Source organism: Oncorhynchus masou, chromosome 33 (assembly GCF_036934945.1).
Source record: "Oncorhynchus masou masou isolate Uvic2021 chromosome 33, UVic_Omas_1.1, whole genome shotgun sequence".
Lineage (NCBI taxonomy): Eukaryota > Metazoa > Chordata > Actinopteri > Salmoniformes > Salmonidae > Oncorhynchus > Oncorhynchus masou.
Genome location: NC_088244.1, coordinates 23,834,073 through 23,842,390, shown reverse-complemented (window position 1 = coordinate 23,842,390; position 8,318 = coordinate 23,834,073). Strand labels below are relative to the sequence as shown.

Here is an 8,318-nt window from a genome sequence, read left to right as displayed (position 1 = left end):
GTAATTTATCAAGTGTAGAGATATTGTAAACATATTTGGGTTCAAATATGCGTATTTATAATTTTAATATTTATTGTGTATAAAGTATTCTCAAATAATGTGGCCGAAAAATATAAACTATTGTAACCAAGACTTACATAAGTGTCACGCAGAAGCTGAGTTTATTAACAATAATGACAGGCAAATTAACATAACAGGGGATCTATACTGAACATGAAAACAAACCATTACTGCTGATGACTGAGGCTACTGAGGGCTAAATAAAAGGAGGTAATTAAGGTGAAGTCCAGGTGTGTGTAATGATGGGGAGCAGATGTGCTTAATTGATACATGCTGACCAGACGCGTTGCGTGCGCTGCAAAATAAATGCACACGTTATTCAATCATTGCACCCACACTGCTCGTGAGTGTCTGCGTAGTCAGAAGCTAAAATAGAACTTGGTTCTATTTGTGATGCTCGACACACTGCAAGTTCTGCCTCTTGCCTCTCCTCATTGGTTTTTATGAGCATGTACTCAAGTGGGTGATTGAAAGATGAACTGAGGTCTACACTCCAGTCGGTTGTGGTAATGCACTTTAAAGTTGGTTTCCAACCGCCATATAAAGTCCGAAGAAGAAGCCTGAAGGAGGAGAGATTACTAGAAACGAACTCGGTTGACCGTTTTATTTGTGGATTAATTGTTGGAGTAGAGAACCTTGTGCATTTCAGGTACAATAACAACCCAATGTTTATATCCCAGAACAAATTAGCTAGCAACAGCAAGTTAGCTAGTTACATTGCCATAAATGTTTAATGCTTTTTGACCTGTCCCCAAATTAAAATAATTGGTTCAGAGTTTGTTTTGATATTTCAACATACATGTCCTGACTCTTAGATATTACTGCACAGTTGGAGCTAGAAACACAAGCATTTCGCTACACCCACAATAACATCTGCTAAACACGTATGTGACCAATAAAATGAGGTTTAATGCCAGTGGTTAGTAGACTGGCGACATCAATCGCTGGAGAGAGGGAGTGGGAGTAGGCATAACAAAAATAACTGATATTTGGCACAAAATGGAGTGTTGGAAGATAAGTGAAATTACAGTTCACAAAATCTATGCTTAATCCAGTATAAACTACTGTATAGAATGTATTATACAAGAGACAAAATTCACAAATTCTACAGCACAACGGCAGAGTCATGTCTTAAGTGTAAAACTAACAATGACTCAATTTATGCCTTCTCAAAGTCCTAAAGTTATGGGCAGAGTTAGAAAGCTGGCTGTCAGAAGTTTTACAATGCAAGTTTAGTTTTATTCCACCTCTGAAAATTTCAAGATATGGCATCTGGGGTGCGGTGAGATTCCCAATGGGTTGGTCAGTATTATATTTGTCGCTTACACTGAGTGAACAAAACATTAGGAACACTTTAAAAATTGAGTTGCACCCCTTTTTGCCTTCAGAACAGCCTCAATTCGTCAGGGCAAGGACTCTACAAGGTGTCAAGCGTTCCGCTGGGATGCTGGCCCAAGTTAACTCTAGGAAGCATTGGAGTCGTGTAAAGTTGGCTTGATGGCCTTTGGGTGGTGGACCATTCTTGATACACACAGGAAACTGTTGAATGTGGAAAAACCTAGCGGCATTGCAGTTCCTGACACAAACCAGTACCCTGTTCAAAGGCACTTAAATATTTTGTCTGGCCCATTCACCCTCTGAATGGCACACATACACAATCCATGTCTCAAGGCTTAAAAACTGATTTGAAGTGGAATTTACAATTGACATCAAATTGCAACTGCACTTGAAGAAACATTCAAAGTTCTTGACATTTTCCGGATTGACTGACCTTAATGTCTTAAAGTAATGATGGACTGTCGTTTCTCTTTGCTTATTTGAGCTGTTTGTGGCATAATATGGACTTGGTATTTTACCAAATAGGGCTGTATTCTCTATACCACCCCTACCTTATCACAACACAACTGATTGGCTTAAATGTACTAAGAAGGAAAGAAACTCCACAAATTAGTTTTAACAAGGCACACCTGTTAATTGAAATGCATTCCAGGTGACTACCTCATGAAGCTGAGGGTGTGCAAAGCTTTCATCGAGGTAAAGGGTGGCAACTTTGAAGAATCTCAAATGACATATTTTGATTTGTTTAACACTTTTGGTTTCTACATGATTCCATGTGTTATTTCATAGTTGATGTTTTCACTATTATTCTACAATGTAGAAATAAAGAAAAACCCATTGAGTAGGTGTGTCCAAACTTTGACTGGTACTGTATATAGTGTGTGTATATGAACTCAGCAAAAAATGAAACGCCAATTTTTCAGGACCCTGTCTTTCAAAGATATTGAGTAAAAATCCAAATAACTTCACAGATCTTCATTGTAAAGTGTTGTAAACACTGTTTCCCATGCTTGTTCAATGAACCATAAACAATTAATGAACATGCACCTGTGGAACGGTTGTTAAGACACTAACAGCTTACAGATGGTAGGCAATTAAGGTCACAGTTACGAAACCTTAGGACACTAAAGAGGCCTTTCTACTGACTCTGAAAAACACAAAGAAAGATGCCGATCTCTGCAGTAGATTGCAACTCCACCCCCTTTGGCAGTTATCTGGGTGGAAAACGTTATAGTTGGGGATGGAAATTTCAGAATTTTTGGTGGCCTTCCTAAGCCAGGATTCAGACACGGCTTGGACATCAGGGTTAGCAGAGTGTGCTAAAGCAGTGAATAAAACAAACTTAGGGAGGAGGCTTCTGATGTTTGCATGCATGAAACCAAGGCTTTTACGGTTACAGAAATCAACAAATGATAGCGCCTGGGTTAACCTCTACATCACCAGAGGAACAGAGGAGGAGTAGGATAAGAGTACGGCTAAAAGCTATAAGAACTGGTTGTCTAGTGCGTTGGGAACAGAGAATTAAAGGAGCAGATTTCTGGGCGTGGTAGAGTAGATTCAGGGAGTACAGTCGAGGTAAACCTAGGTGTTGCGTGTCGATGAGAGCGGTTTCGTCTCTGGAGGAACCAGTTAAGCCAGGTGAGGTCTCCACATGTGTGTGGGGTGGGACAAAAGAGCGATCTAAGGCATTTTGAGCAGGACTGAGGGCTATAGGCATATTGACATTAGAGAGAGGTATAACGCAATCACAGGTGTTGATCAGGTGAGCTAAGACAACGGGTAAATGGCGATGAATGGGCAGAGCGGGTTAGTTAGGTACATAGAGGACCTGAGTTTGAGGCTGGGGCCGACAGGTAAACCAAATGAGGTACCGTGTTATTGAAGCAGCCCAGGGGGCATCAGTTGTGTAGCCGAGTGATCATAGGGTCAAAAGAACAGCAATAGGTGAGTCAGGGTGCCATTCGGTAGTCACTACTACGCTAGGCGAGCAGGGGACACAGCGTTCAGGAAAGCTAGTGGGCCGGGGCTAGTAGATGATTGGATATGATTTGGAAAGGCACAGACCTGTCTATATAATGTCCATGTCAGAGCAAAAACCAAGCCATCAGGTCAAAGGAATTGTCCGCAGAGCTCTGAGACAGGATTTGGAGGGATACCAAAAATTTCTGCTGCATTGAAGGTCCCCAAGAACACCGTGGCCTCCATTAGTAAGCCACACTTCAGTAAAAGGCACATGACAGCCTGCTTGGGGTTTGCCAAAAGGCACCTAAAGAATCTCAGACCATGAGAAACAAGATTATCTGGTCTAATGAAGCCAAGATTAAACTCTTTGGTCTGAATGTCAAGTGTTACGCCTGGAGGAAACCTGGCACCATCCCTTCGGTGAAGCATGGTGATGGTAGTATCATGCTGTGGGGATGTTTTTCAGTGGTAGGGACTGGGAGACTAGGCAGGATTGAGGGAAAGATGAACAGAGCAAAGTAAAGAGAGATGAAAACCTGTTCCAGAGTGCTCAGGACCTCAGATTAGGTAGAAGGTTCACCTTCCAATGGGACAATGACCCTAAGCACATAGCCAAAACAACGCAGAAGTGGCTTCGGGACAAGACTGAATGTCCTTCAGTGCCCCAGCCAGAGCCCAGATGCTCCCTATCCAACCTGACATAGCTTGAGAGGATCTGCAGAGAAGATGAGGGGGGAAAACTCCCCAAATACAGGTGTGCCGAGCTTGTAGCATCATACGCAAGACGACTAAAGGCTGATATTGCTGCCAAAGTGCTTCAACCAAGTAATAAAAGGGTCTGAATACTTATGTAAATGTGATTTTTTTCTTTACTTGTAAACATTCCTTTTTTTTGCTTTGTCACTATGGGGTATTGTGTGTAGATTGAAGAAAAAAACTATTGAATCCATTTTAGAACAAGGCTGCGACGTAAAAAAAAATGTATAAATGTATAAAATGTAATTAAAAGTCAAGGGGTCTGATTACCGAATGCACTGTATATGCACTACCATTCAAAAGTTTACGGTCACTTAGCAATATCCTTGTTTTTGAAAGAAAAACACATTTTTTTGTCCATTAAAATAACATCAAATTGATCAGAAATACAGTGTAGACATTGTTAATGTTGTAAATGACTATTGTTGCTGGAAACTGCAGATTTTCTATGGAATATCTATATAGGCGGACAGAGGCTCATTATCAGCAACCATCACTCCTGTGTTCCAATGGCACGTTGTGTTAGCTAATCCAAGTTTATCATTTTAAAAGGCTAATTGCTCATTAGAAAACCCTTTTGCAATTATGTTAGCACAGCTGAAAACTTGTTCTGATTAAAGAAGCAATACAACTGTCCTTCTTTAGACTAGTTGAGTATCTGGAGCATCAGCATTTGTGGGTTCGATTACAGGCTCAAAATGGCCAGAAACAAATAACTTAATTCTGAAACTCGCCAGTCTATACTTGTTCTGAGAAATGTAGGCTATTCCATCCAAGAAATTGCTAAGAAACTTAAGATCTCGTACCATGCTGTGTACTACTCCCTTCGCAGAACAGCGCAAACTGGCACTAAACAGAATAGAACGAGGAGTGGGAGGCCCCGGTGCACAACTGAGCAAGAGGACAAGTACATTAGTGTCTAGATTGAGAAACAGCCACCTCACAAGTTCTCAACTGGCAGTTTCATTAAATAGTACCTGCAAAACACCAGTCTCAACGTCAACAGTGAAGAGGGCGACTCTGGGATGCTGGCCTTCTAGGGAGAGTTCCTCTGTCCAGTGTCTGTGTTCTTTTGCCCATCTTAATCTTTAATTGTATTGGCCAGTCTGAGATATGGCTTTTTCTTTGCAGCTCTGCCTAGAAGGCCAACATCCTGGAGTCACCTCTTCACTGTTGACGTTGAGGCTGGTGTTTTGCTTGGATTAGCTAACACAACATGCCATTGGAACACAGGAGTGATGGTTGCTGATAATGGGCCTCTGTACGGCTATGTAGATATTCCATTAAAAATCTGCAGTTTCCAGCTACAATAGTCATTTACAACATTAACAATGTCTACACTGTATTTCTGATCAGTTTGATGTTATTTTAATGGATACATTTTTTTGCTTTTCTTTCAAACAAGGCCATTTCTAAGTGACCCCAAACTTTTGAACGGTACTGTACATATAACAAGAATACATGTATTTCCATAAACATTCCAATATCAACTACTTGTATTTCTAAATAAAAAAAGATTCAAATAATGACTCAAATGTATTTGAAAGTAATTGAAATAACCTAAATAGTATTTGAACACAGGTCTGATAGGAAATGCCATCCGTGTTGTATTGCCCTGTATTAAGGTAAGAGTTGGGGATGGAAAACCTCTAAGTTGAATGAAATAAATATTACCTTGACTGTTTTTAGGGCAGACAGATTCAATATAATACATAGTGTTGTATTTAAATTCTGTGATTTAGTGTTTATAACCATCCTGTCTAACAGCTACACCTCCAAATCCTCCGGACTTTCCAGACACCTCACAGCGTGACGCACCAGTGGAAACACACACACACCTGTCCCACTAATCCGACAGACAGGTGTCTACAATTAGCAACTCCATAAGGCTGAAGCCTTGACTACTGTAACAGAGCGATTTGTATTGTATCTTTTGGAACATCTATATGTAGTGCATATCAACTGTATAAATCACTTAAAATGGCAGGTGGTAGTGGTACAGTAGTAAAGTGTTGTTGTGACAAGGAAAGGGATGGCGAAAAGGAGGAGTTGTGGTCAATTGCTCTGCAGAAGTGAAAGTGAAATACATTTTTTTGTATTTAGGAGGAAGTGAAGACTCATAAATAGAGCAACACATACACATATGTGCCGATTCAGGAGGGTGACAGGAAAGTGGGATCAAGATTATGGTGACCTGAGCTGAGCCCATACGGTAGCTATCTTTTCAGAAATGGGACTTGTCTTTTTTTGTCTGTACTTTCACTTTGGATGGCTGTCCTCAGTCAACCCTTTCTTGATATTTATTTATCTTCCTTAAACAAATACTCCTCTCTGGTTCTCTCTTGTTTTGATTTACACAAAGTATTCCTTTTCCTGTTACTTTCTGTTTTGCGTTCACTTCTTCTATTGATTAGAGACACTTGCTTCCCTTCGCACCTTAAGAGGAGATGACTTCAATCAATAAGTGAGTGTGTCCGTCTGTCTCGGAGAATTAATTGTTAGGCTTTTTGTCCTCTCTTTATCTCTGGCTGTCCCTTTGAACTATTCTCTGTGTTTCTTTCAGTAGTTTTGTAGATCGGTTCTGCTATGTGAGATTTAAAGTAAAATGACTTAACTGAGTGACACAGCCATCCTATCATTTCCTTATCTCTCCCAGAACCCTTTGCTTTTATCATTCTCTTTATCTGCTCTACCTTCAATACACTGACCTGCTTTCTCTTTCTCCCTCTCTACAGACATGAAACAGGTTTTTCAAGACTTAAAGATATGAATGGAACAGGATAGACCGTCTTTTTTCCACCCCAAGAAGGCACCTAAATTCAGAATAGAAAGTGAACCTGAGTTTAAATTACATTAGTTTAAATTGTGAATGGGACACTCAGTAGTGGTGTTAGCGGGTAGGGTGGTAACGGAACCCATAAAGCAGCTGTGTCTTTCAAAAGCAGCTGGATGTGAGCTCTGTTTCCATCCCGTTTCGCAACATCCAACAGTCTGACCGTTTGTGGAGAGAAACATACTTCCTGGTGTACTTGAGTCAGTGAGTGTCTTTTAGTGTGATGTGGCTGCAGTTGACTCTTCAATAACTAATAGGTGATGTTCTTCAATGACACGTTTTCTCCCGGATTGACAAACACTATAAGCCCCGGAAATTTCGTGTCAGCAAAGAATGACACCAGCTTCTATATAGGACATGAGCAGCTTAAGCTATTTATTTTAGCTGATTAATGTAGTGTGTAAATTGATTTATCGTCAGGCTATTGTTTCTGAATTGTTGCCCTGTTATTCTGAATTAAAATATAACTGGATTTTATTCACAGTATCCATTTGTTATATTGTCTGGGAACACTTAAGATAATTTACTATACCATGTCATATGTCCATGGATATGTGTGTGCTGTCCAATTGTCTAATTCAGTTTACATTACAGAGCCAGTTTACATTACAGTTAGTTCTTACATACATACCAGGCATAGTTTAAAATGTTTAACTCCTTATTCCACTTAGTAAGACTATACTGAGACTTCATGAACATCTGTAGGCTACTGTCCAAATGAGCCTGACTGTAGGCCTGCGGTCTATTGAGCCTGAACCAGCCCTATGTTCCTGGCAACCACCATAATAAGAACATAATGATTTATCATGACTTGTCATTGGAACAAATTGACCACATGAGTTTCTTTACCAAACATTTTTTTGTATGAAGAATGAAAACAAATTCAGATAGAATTTTTTTTTTACCTTAATTTAACCAGGTAGGCTTGTTGAGAACAAGTTCTCATTTGCAACTGCGACCTGGCCAAGATAAAGCATAGCAGTGTGAACAGACAACAACACAGAGTTACACATGGAGTAAACAATAAACAAGTCAATAACATAGTAGAAAAAATATAATCTATATACATTGTGTGCAAAAGGCATGAGGAGGTAGGCAATAAATAGGCCATAGGAGTGAATAATTACAATTTAGCAGATGAACACTGGAGTGATAAATGATCAGATGATCATGTGCAAGTAGAGATACTGGTGTGCAAAAGAGCAGAAAAGTAAATCAAATAAAAACAGTATGGGGATGAGGTAGGTAAATTGGGTGGGCTATATTTTTTCATTATTATTTTTTATTTATTTCACCTTTATTTAACCAGGTAGGCTAGTTGAGAACAAGTTCTCATTTGCAACTGCAACCTGGCCAAGATAAAGCATAG

At 39.8% G+C, this 8,318-nt stretch overlaps 1 long non-coding RNA gene across 1 annotated transcript; it reads left to right on the top strand.

Moving 5' to 3' along the window:
- Positions 1 to 6,232: 6,232 nt before the first annotated feature.
- On the top strand, positions 6,233 to 7,426 carry LOC135527544 (uncharacterized). Its single transcript, XR_010453448.1, has 2 exons — positions 6,233 to 6,328; positions 6,852 to 7,426. It is a non-coding gene; the product is annotated as an uncharacterized LOC135527544 (long non-coding RNA).
- Positions 7,427 to 8,318: the final 892 nt, after the last annotated feature.